At 33.9% G+C, this 11,295-nt stretch overlaps 1 protein-coding gene across 5 annotated transcripts in view; it reads right to left on the reverse strand.

Annotated features, from left to right (window-relative positions):
• The window catches only part of LOC143246459 (polypeptide N-acetylgalactosaminyltransferase 13-like), a 48,388-nt gene extending 37,653 nt beyond the window's left edge, over positions 1-10,735 (reverse strand). The window contains exons 1-2 of one of the 5 annotated variants that reach the window (XM_076493194.1): positions 10,603-10,735; positions 10,371-10,484 (exon numbers count right to left, since the gene is read on the reverse strand). The gene's annotated coding sequence lies outside the window, so the exon portion shown is untranslated. The remainder of the gene's footprint in view (positions 1-10,370; positions 10,485-10,602) is intronic. The other 4 variants (XM_076493198.1, XM_076493195.1, XM_076493197.1 and 1 more) reach the window with 4 other exon arrangements.
• Positions 10,736-11,295: the final 560 nt, after the last annotated feature.

Below are 11,295 nucleotides of genomic sequence, written 5' to 3' on the forward strand. Positions count from 1 at the left end.
CCATCCTAATTGGTCCCCAAGAGATAATTTGTGTACACACCCAAGAGTGATGCCTCATACTTTTGGAAGTACTACTATAACTGAATATATGACCTTTCTGGATAAAAATTTCTAGATGCGCTAATAGAAAAAAGCCATGTTTGGGACTTTATTCATATTATTCCTCCAGTTATCAAACCGATAAGAATCTTCATAATAAATCCCCATAATAAAACAATGCATTCATATTCATGCTTATGTGATAACCTGCAGTAAAACTTAATACCAGCTGGTAGGTTACTAATTACAATAACAAAAGATCTGAGAGGATTTCTTATGTGAATAAGAATGACTTGGCAATAAGATAAAGAATTACTCATGTATTTTTTGCATATATACTTCAATAAACAAGTAGAAAGACATGTAAGCTCCTAGCTGGGCAAAGAAACTTTCATAGTATTAAAATTATGTTCTTTCTTTGATAGGTTATCTTTCTGCATGTGACAGATACCTGGATATGTATGTAGAGATTAATGCTGCACAAAGATCAAGGCTTTGCATAATGTAAAGTTTCTACACTGTGTCAGTTCTAACAGTGTCTTTACAACTAGACTGTACAACAAATCAGATAAAGAAAAACTCTAATATCTACATCTTAACACACGGCTGTCAGACAAGCAATTCAACCAAACAAGCTTAGGAGGTTATTATCATGGTATCCACACATGAAGACAGATATGTTCTTGAATCAGATTTACAATTTACAGTGCGTGTAAAATTTGTGGTCATGACTAATACAGTCAAAAGCTGATAAGACAGGTCCTTAACTAAGTATAGCTAGCTACCTGTAAATTACCTGAATAAAGGTATTTTCAAACTTTAGCTATACAAAGATTTGGTTTATAGTACCTGCACATTACAACCATACAGAAATATTTCCATGGTGTGTGTAGCACACAAGGACTTAGGTTGTTAACAAGTCTAAACAGTGTAAAGTACATAAGGACTAATGCTAATGATGTGTAAACATAAGTAAAATTGATTACAATGTGCAAAGGAGTAGAATGGACAACTGAAGTTGATATGTGATACCTTAATGGTTTAGAATAGATCAGGGTTAAAATTAATGCAATGTCTGAAAATTAAAGTGCACCAGAACTACAGTCAATATCTCTTGTAAAAATAAGATGTACAAGGACTACAAGGCATGTGCAAAAGTACAAAAGGAATAAAGCTAAAGATGGGTATAAGATATAGACAATGTAGTTCTATCAAAACATGTCTGTGCTTGAAAATATATGCAAAAACAATTTGCTGACATGCAACACGTGTCTCATAAAATACAATTAATTTTTTAAAGAAATACAGAAAAATTAAAGTCAGAACTTTTTCTTTATGTAGAAACTTCTTTATTTTCAACTAAAAAATTACAATGTTGGAGGCAAATGAAAACTGAATGAACTTTAGTGTAATGGTTAAGTACATTCTTTGTCATAGATGTTTATAAATGGAGGTTTTCCTAATTTCCTTTGTATAAAGATAAGGTTTCACTTTTAATATGATGTTGTGAAATAAACCATTGTTTCTCAAAGTGAGAGCCACAGCTTTCCCGGTATCCAGAAAAACTGGATAGAAATACATGTTAAAGAGAAATGGACCAGTCGGTTTTGAATATTGGTGAGAACAGGGTGTGAACCAATGTGAAGCAATTCCAGGGCCAGTAGAGAATGAAGCAAGTCAGTATAAATAGTGCAGTTTGAGTTCTGCTCATCTTCTATGTGATCCAATGCAAGAGAAATGGCATACAGTTCAGCAGTGAACACAGAAACTGTAGAGGGGATTCTGCATGCAACCACCAAACCACAACAAACCATGGCTTGACCCACACAGTCATCTGATTTCGAACCATCTGTATAAACAGGAATAGAAGAATGGTTCGAAAGATGTTCAGCAAATAACAGTATTTCCAAACAGGAGTGTCTGCTTTACTCAAATGACTTAAAGATAGGTCACATTTGGAGACTATAAGAAGCCATGGTGGGATGGGCTGACCAGTGGATACAGCAATGTTATCCAAGAACAAACCCAATTCATCCAACTGCACCTGGATACAAAGGCCAAAAGAAGCAATGGCAGATCATCTATTCTGAAAACGTACAGCCCACCGAAAAAGGAAAACCCCAGGTGGGATGCTTTGGTAAAAAACGAAGTTTTGAAGCATATACTAAAGACAGTTGCAAATGGTGGAGGTGCATGAGACTGTGTATAAGCTCTGAACTGGGTAAATGTGGAAAGCCCCAGTGTAGAGCCGAAGTCCTTCATGATGAATAGGGTCCAGCATCTTTAAGGCTGATGGTCTAGCAGAGTCATAGACCTGTGATCCATAGTAGAGTTTTGATTGAATAAGAGCATGATATATCTATAGCACAGAATGTTGATTTGCTCCCCAAGTGGTGTAAGAGAGGACACAGAGGATGTTCAGTGCTCTTGTACATTTGACCTGTAGCTGCTTGATTTGCAATATAAAGGTCAGCTTACAGTCAAAGATAAGCCCCAAGAACTTTGTCTCAGGGACCACAGGTAGCACAACTTCACCAATAGAGAGTTCAGGATTGGGGTGAATACACCATTTGCAGCAAAAGTGCATGCAACTGGTTTTAGAGAGAGAGAAGTTAAAGCCATTTGCTGTGGACCACTTCAGTAAACGATTGAGGGCAGTCTGTAGCTGCTGCTCAATATACCTCATGTATGCCAGTTGTGAACTTAATCCAAGATTCCTTCTGGCTTTCACATCTTATCCACCGAGCATGTGCACTGGCCTGCTGGAAAGCGATGAGGTTTGAGAGTGTGTGATATCTACGGAAAGTATCTCAGGTCCGTTTTGGAGCCTACCATGCCATGTGGCAGGCAAGGTTCCACCATGAACGAGGATATAGTGGAAAACGTGTCAGGTTTTAGGAATATATTGAGCAGCTGCTTATATGATACATTCAGGTACTGCTGCCACACAGTCATCTACTGCACGATCAATCACTGCAAGAGCAGTAAAAGAGGGACAGTTTGCCTGATCCAACCTCTACTGGGACACAAGGGACAGGTGGCATCGACCATGGCCAGTCTCTAAAAGATTACAGGAAAATGATCACTGCCTTGTGGATTATTGTCAACCCTCCATGAAAAATGGGAGAATAATGAAGGGGAGCAAACTGAGAGATCAATCGCAGTGAAGGACTGACTAGGTGCATGGAAAGAAGAAGAACCAGTATTGAAAAGAGAAAGGTTGTGATTAGAGAGCATACACTCTGCAGATTGACCCCTCCTATCAATATCAGCACTTTCCCAGAGAGGATGATGCCCATTCATGTTCCCCAGGATTAAAAAAGGAAAACGACAACTGTTCAATGAGAGCATCAAGGTCTCATTGATCATACATCTCTCCAGACAACAGGTAGAGAGAACAAACAGTGATGGTATGACCCAAGGAGACACGGATGGCTACGACCTCCAAGGGTGTGTTGAGTGGTAAAGACAGAGTAGGCACATGCTGATCAACCAACAGTGCCACCCCTCCATGTACTCATTCATCACACAGCCTGTCATTTTTATACAAAGAAAACTGCCAAAAAGTGACTGTATCAACAGGTTTCAGAAATATTTCCTGTAAGGAAAGACATACAGGATGGTAGGAAGTAATCAGTGTTTTGATGTCATCCAGATTAGAATGCAAACCTCAACAGTTCCATTGTATCAGTGTGGCCCTTTTTATTTATGTGTAGGCAAATTGGGTGGAGAACCCTTCTTTGTACAACCACTTTTTTTTTCCTTACTGTCCTTATTTGAGGGAGGTCTATCAACCTACATGAATCCTGCTCTGGGTCGATTGGGCAGTCCTTTGCTGTTGCAAGAGGATTCCAGTGAATGAGGACATGAACGAATGATTGTTTTGCATCTTGGGGTGGGAGAATAAGATGTACCCGGGGAGATGCCTATACACGGAACCAAAGAATATGGATTTTAGGGTTTGTTGGAATGTATGTAAGGGACAGAGATGGGTGTTGAAGTTGATTCATCAACTTTTTTAACCATGGAGGTCAAAAGATTTTTTATTTGTTTGGAGAACAATTCTTTTGGAGACAGAGAGATCTGTCTGTACTTCCACTGTAGTTGTGGAATGAAGTGCAGCAGCATATGTCCGACATGAGGTGGTGGACAGCAATTTTCAAGCCTCAGGATAAGTAATGTTATGAATCATTTTCAAAAGTTGCACCTCTTTTTCTTCTAACCATTTAGGGCAAAAACAAAAGTAGGACAGGTGAGAGCCATTGCAATTGATGCAATTAGGGTTTGTTTCACATTCTTAGGCATAATGGTCCTTGCCACTGCAACAAACATACGTCAAGGAACCAAGACGTGATGCCTTTGACTGACTGAACGCTGACACTGGAAACAACGGAGGGTTTGGAATGTATGGCCATACTCTGCAATTAAGATAACCTGCCTTGATGGTGGGAGGCAGACGTGGTGACGTAAATGTGAGAATGAGGACTTCGGTTGGCATCATAATTCCATCTTTATGAGTGGATATGTGCCTCACTGCAGAAACTCAGTGGGTAGAGAAACCAGTGAGGATCTTCAACTCTGGGGTGTTCTTCAAATCCCTCTCAACAATAACTCCTCGTGATAAATTCATAGTAGCATGAGGTGTTGAGATGTGGATGCTTCTACCAATATATCACCAGTCTCTCTAATCCTTTCTGAATGAAAAAGGAATACATTTGCCCTAAAGGTTTGTCTGAAAGTGAATGCAATATGAGAAAATGAGGAACAACAGGTGGTACAGATGGTGAGGATTGATGCTCAGAATCTTCAAGATGTGGTTGTTTACTATAGACTGTTTTTACACTATTTTATTAAAATTTTTTAACTGGGGTATCCATAATAAAGAAAGGGAAATTTCAGTGTCCACTGATTCCACCCACCATGGAATCCTACAAGGGGACACACTACAATACCAAAGGACACTGCAGCAACGCCAGGGTTTCGTGAGCACTATACCAAAACACCAGCATCAGATACAATGTCCACAACACCTGTTGATAACATCCAACACTGGTACTTAGTTGACCCTAGCCAAAGTGGACCAGCCAACTGACCCAAGAGGGCCACCCCAAGGCTGCCCATCTACAGGAATTCAAGGCCAAAGTGGTGTGTTAGAGTTGGACCCCTCAACCACCAGGATCCTCTCCTCCCCTTCACAGGTTGCCATGCACAGCAAACATGTTGGTGGATTTTTAGATCCCAGAGGAGTTAAACTGAAAAAACAGAACCTTCCCTGGGAGGTCCCCTCACCACATACAGGAATCCACAATGAGGGACAATTTATTTGTAGCTTGTAGAATAGTTAAGTGGTTATGCATATTTTATTGTTTTGCTGTTTCTCAGTAATGGGGAACAGAATGGTATTTTGTGTCCACTACTCCCTTAATTAAAATATTAATCATTTCAAAATAGTGTTTTTCAGATTTCTTAGTTCAGACACAGATTTCATTAAATAACTCCAAGCTTACGTATTTCAAGAGCATGCAAAATGGCAACTAAACTGACTATCTTTCAGGAAAGGTAACAAATGTCCAGAAGTGTAAAATTCACTTCAAGATGGTGACTGAGAAAAGATTATATGAGATCACTATATCCAGTATAGACTAATTATCAATCACTTGCATTTTAGATCACATGACCATTCATCAGATGCCAGATTTTTTGTGACAGTAAAATAGGGGAAGGGAGGGGAGAGATAACTGATATTTTATGATAGTTTTGAGTCATATCTATAATATTAAGTTCCAATAATCATAATTATTTTGAACAGTGTGGTTTTGAAGAACAATTAACCTTTTCTTTTCTTTTGTACAACATTTTAAACTTGCTCTTTATGCTTTTAGGCTTCATTACAGTGCAGCAAAATTGTTAACTACATTAAGTGATTTATTTAGTATGGCTTAGTTACAAACTTTAAAAATAAAGCCAATTAACTGTTTTGTAATGTTACCAAATAAGAGAATAGTTGGTGGTAGTTGCCCTAAACCTTGTGTTTCAGTTGACACAAACTGTAAATGTTAGATGCATTTCATGTACAAACTTGGCTTTATTTGTGGATTTTGTTTTCATTTTTAAAGCCAGGCTTGCCCCTGTAAGAAGTTAAGAGGTATAAAAATTAGACAAAATTAAAGAAATTTTAAAAATATAGAAACATTCAGAAGGTTCAAAGATTATTTTCAGAGATATAACATAGTAAGACCCAGTATTCAACCTTTAACTGATCTCTTAACTTCAGTGAGTTAACCAGTGTCTTATATTTTTACTTTAACTTTGACCCAGAGAATGGAATTGTGTGTTTAAACTTCAGAGAGAAAGGTTTGAGCACTGAAATGTTGTTTCACTTTTAATATATAGTTTAGTTAGTATCTTAACTGTAGCACCAATTTGGTCTTTGATTTTATTTGAACATTTGGAGCTTTATTGTAATCTTCAGTAGTTGTTAGTTTTCACTTCAAATTAAAGATTTATTTTAACTTACAAGATATTAGGTGTCAAACTGAACTGATAAGAAAGTTTAAATAAACCATCTTTCTCTTATCAATCTGAGAAACACTTTACCTTGTTTTATTTTTGTATTATGATTATAATTTTGTAAATTAACATCTGTCACTCATATTTCTATCAGTATTACATCATTTTCTTAGACAATCCTGCTTACAAATCATAATATGTACTTGTATCCTTTTGTTTTTTAGTTTCAATAAACAACTTTGATATCCTAAAATCTCACCATTTTATTACCTCTGTTGACAGAACCAATTTAATTTCCATTAAGATTATCTTGTAGTTATCCACAGCACATTATAACTAAACATAAGTGACTAATAAATGGGTTTTTATAACACTTTAGTCCATCACCTTATACAGTTGTCACATCTATTCAAACAGTTGTTGTTCCAAATCAATCTTCATATGTATAAATCATTTGTCAAGCTTACTGTCTTATTATCTTGCATAAAATATTTAGCATTATGTATTTAAAAGTTGTTTATTATTTACAAAAAGTAGTACAAATGGGTCAAAGTTTTAAGTAAAAATAGTTAGGCAATGGGTTAGAATGTTTCTAGTCACTATATCATTGGCAAGCAGTTTTAATAATACTTTCCAGTCAAGATAATATTGACAGTTGTTAATATTGTAAATCACAGTAACTTCATACAAAATAGCCTTACGTTTCCTAAAATTCAATATGAACTTTATTATATGAACAGTATGTTTTTACCTACACATCCAAAATAGAAGAGTCAGTGACAGTTTTTATATTGTCGTAAGTGCTACTGTTAAGTTTTTCTTTTTTACTAGCACATAACTTTATCAAATTTTATTATGGTCTGCTTCACATGAAGACTGCTTATCAGTTTGCACAAAGTTGTACAATCACTGCTGTATACTATGAAATACTTGTATTACAAGAGCATTTATTGTAGAAGAATTATTCAAAAGATATTAATGATTATTTCTGCTGACAGGAGTTACCCCTTGCATACACACATACAAATTTCTTTTGTACATAAACACTGTGTTTTCCAATGATTTTCAGAAAGTACCAACTTTTTTTTATATACAGTGGCTCACACATTTTTTACCATATAAACAAAAAGAGAGCGAGCAAATTAACTGCCCACCAATGGCATAGTGGTATGTCTGTGGACTTACAATGCTAAAAACCTGGATTTTGATACCAATGGCAGGTTTAATTTGGTTTGGTTTCAATTTTGTAAGCCATTTTAAGAGCCATTCTAATGTAAAATATTAAAAAACTGATAACAAGTCCTTCAGTTAGTTTTTTTATGGAGTGAAATGAAAGACCAACAAGTTTAGAACCTGATATTTGTTCACATTCCTACACATGCAATTTTTAAAACTTTTATGCTTTATGTAATTTGTTTGTGGAAATTATGTGCAAGTGAAGCTGTATGCAAATGTTTTATCAAGAACTACCCTAGTTATAAAACAATGTGAAAAATGTTTTTTTTTCCTATTAACCACATTAACCAAATATATATATATACTTTTCCTAACTTTCCTTTGAGTATGTCAGTAAATTCAGTCAGTCAGCATGTTCTGTGAAAACTGCCATTACAATGAGTTTTCTTGAGTCCACTCAAATTTAAAATTTTTCTTTTACTCAGAGAATTGAGAGTAATATTTTCAAAGCATCTGTTTTTCCTTTGGTAATCATTTAAGATGTCTGACAAATCAATTATTCTACTGTAAAAATAGCAGAATAGCACTAACTAGTGATTCTGCCAAATAAATTAAAATACGTATAAACCTGAAACTCAATCCAAGTTCTTTGCAAATAACTTTGTAAAAAACAGCAGCATGACAACTAGGTATATTACCTGAATAATTCTTTTGTATTTTAAATATTGACAATACTGCAGTGTATTGCTGATGTTGATATATATGTATTTATTAGTTTATTTGAACTATAAAAGACTGATCATTTTATAAAACCTGACTATGCATCACTGATTTAACAAATCTTCTAAAAAAATGAAAAACATACTCACTTAGAAATTAATTATATACAAAATAAAACTCACTTTTCTACAACTGTAAAAGGGTAGAAAGAAGTATATTATAGAAACCTATCCTTGAACTGTTTTACTTAACAATAACATCAGTTGTTGTGACTATAATTAAAATTTTAAAATACTGACATAACAGGACATTAACAATATCAATCATGCATATTCTTGAAATACATTAATTTCTCACTACAGTAATCTAGTTTAAAATCATTGACAAAAGATGATAAAATTAAGAAAAAAATCATAAAACAGTGATCAAGCTGAAATAAACCTTCAATGCTTGAAGTATTTTGAAATAAACCACAAGTTTAATAGTTTGGTGTTTTCTTTATTATAAAAATTTACAAAAACAAAATTACCTAAGGTTATCCCTCAAAAAATTCTATGTAAATAAATAATCACATGTTACTCTTTAAATCTAAAGTTATAAACAAATTGTATTCAAATGCTATTTTACTTTGGTCAAAGGATAAGGAGATACAGCCTAGGTATATGCTATTCTCTGATAGGATTGTTTGCGTTTATTTACCTTTCCAAAATAATTTTATTTTTACTTACTTAATTTTAAAGCAAAGCATATTTGTTAAATAATGTTTGATAAAAATAGTATATGCAGATAAACAAACCTGTGTTCAGCAGCAGAGTGTTCAAAATCCTGTGTAACAGAGGTTTCCAGCAAAAGTTGACTTTGGTGAATCCAGTGATGTTTTAGTGTGTTTTATACAATATTACCACAGAATTTTATGTTATAATTTGATAAATTAGCCTATTTTACTAATCTACTGCAGAACCTTGTGCATCATAAGAACAAAGTGAAAGAAGACCATTCACTTATAACTGAATGTAGCCTTTCACAACTATGTACCTATACAATAAACATCTGAAATACCTTTAACAGCAGACTATTTATCTTCAGTCAACTCATTTCACAAATTCATAATTAACACAAAATAAAACTGTTAAACAACATATGTAACAAAAGGTAACAACATAGTACTTCCCAGTTTCAGTTACATCAAACTTAGTGCAGCGAGATATGTGATCCACATAAAATAAACAATAAATTTCAGGTTGATAAGTTATACAGGTGTCAATATTTGGTTCATGGGTAACCTCAGAGTTGCATTTTAATGAATCTTTTACTTTGGAGATATTTTGAAAGGCATGTGTTAGATGGCAATTTATTAAAAATACATGTAGTATGAAGATTCCAAAAGTATTTTTTAAAAATAAACATGAATAATTATGTTCTATAACCTGAACTTGCACCTTAAAATTAAAAAAAAAATCTGACAAAATGTCAATGTAAAGTTTAACATCACTGCTTTCTATTTACAAAGCAATGAGTAAATAATATTAATTTGCTGTGAAAATAATCAAATCTACCATTCCAACAGCAGCAAGTCATTCTAATAGTAATATTATAAACTTTCTAAACAAAGTAATTACAACTTTTAAACTTCCATAATACTAAAATATAAATGCTGATAACAGTATTTCTTTTAAATACACATATATGTGTATACACCTACATTCAGAATTATTCTGTGGTTAAAAAGACTTTTCGTTTTTCAACTTTCAAGATTACAACAGTCTACGCAATCATGTGTAGAATAAACTTGAACTCGTGATTTATTAACTAACATTTAATACAACTTGCACAATAATTCATTTTATTAAATGAGCATCGACACTGGCATGGTAGTTTAAATAACAATAACAGTTAGAACTATATATGCTAATAGCTGTGCTTACTTGGTTTTTGACTACTCATCATCCAATCGATGCTTTATCTGTTCTGTTGTAAGGAAGATCAGTACTGCGGCGTTGGGCTTTACGATATAATAGTGCTAACTAATACTGCTGCTACTAGTAGTAGTAAAAGACGGTAACATCCTTTCATTTACAATATATTTTCGAATAAAATAACAAAAACACAAATAACGCGCAAAAACAAAACAATATTGAAGTTCAAATTTTAACTTACCAAATTTCGTGATCCACGAATTAACCAAAGCTTTTACAAAATTTATTCTCAATATATATAATTCACCACCTGTTCCACGGAAACTCCAGCAGATGAAAGTGAGCACCTGCTACTGCTATGGCCGCATGTCATCAACCTTAAACGTCATTTCCGTTATTATAGCTTAGTTTTGTATTAATTAAGTTATATTATGCTGTGTTTAAAGAGACATAAATCAATTTTGTCAAAAAACAGAAAAAATCTCTTTAAATACCAAATACTAGTAAAGTATTCTGGATAATTAGTATCTAATGTATAAATATTTTATTAACTCATGACACTAGCGTCATCTATAGAAAATATCTCATTGAAGACTGAAAACATAACTCGAAAGAATAACCTTGTATAAAAAATTAATGAGCATCCAGAAAATTTTGAATGTAAATCACGAATAGAAACAAATATATTACTGGTTATGATTCGAATATTTACATAAAAATGTAGAAAGGGTGAAAAATAATATTTCACGCTTCATTGTTCACAATAAAACACCTTGTTGCCAGTTTTATATTCGTAATTGAAGTTTTTCTTTGTTTCGCTTCCTGATATTATCCTTGTTTAAAATCACCTTTGCGAAACGACGCAAAAACAGTTACATTTCTTTTAATCTTACCGTAATGGTTTTGTCCGAGTGATTGACATTAAAGCGTGTGA

The sequence above is a fragment of the Tachypleus tridentatus genome, chromosome 3, assembly GCF_004210375.1.
Source record: "Tachypleus tridentatus isolate NWPU-2018 chromosome 3, ASM421037v1, whole genome shotgun sequence".
Taxonomy (NCBI): Eukaryota; Metazoa; Arthropoda; class Merostomata; order Xiphosura; family Limulidae; genus Tachypleus; species Tachypleus tridentatus.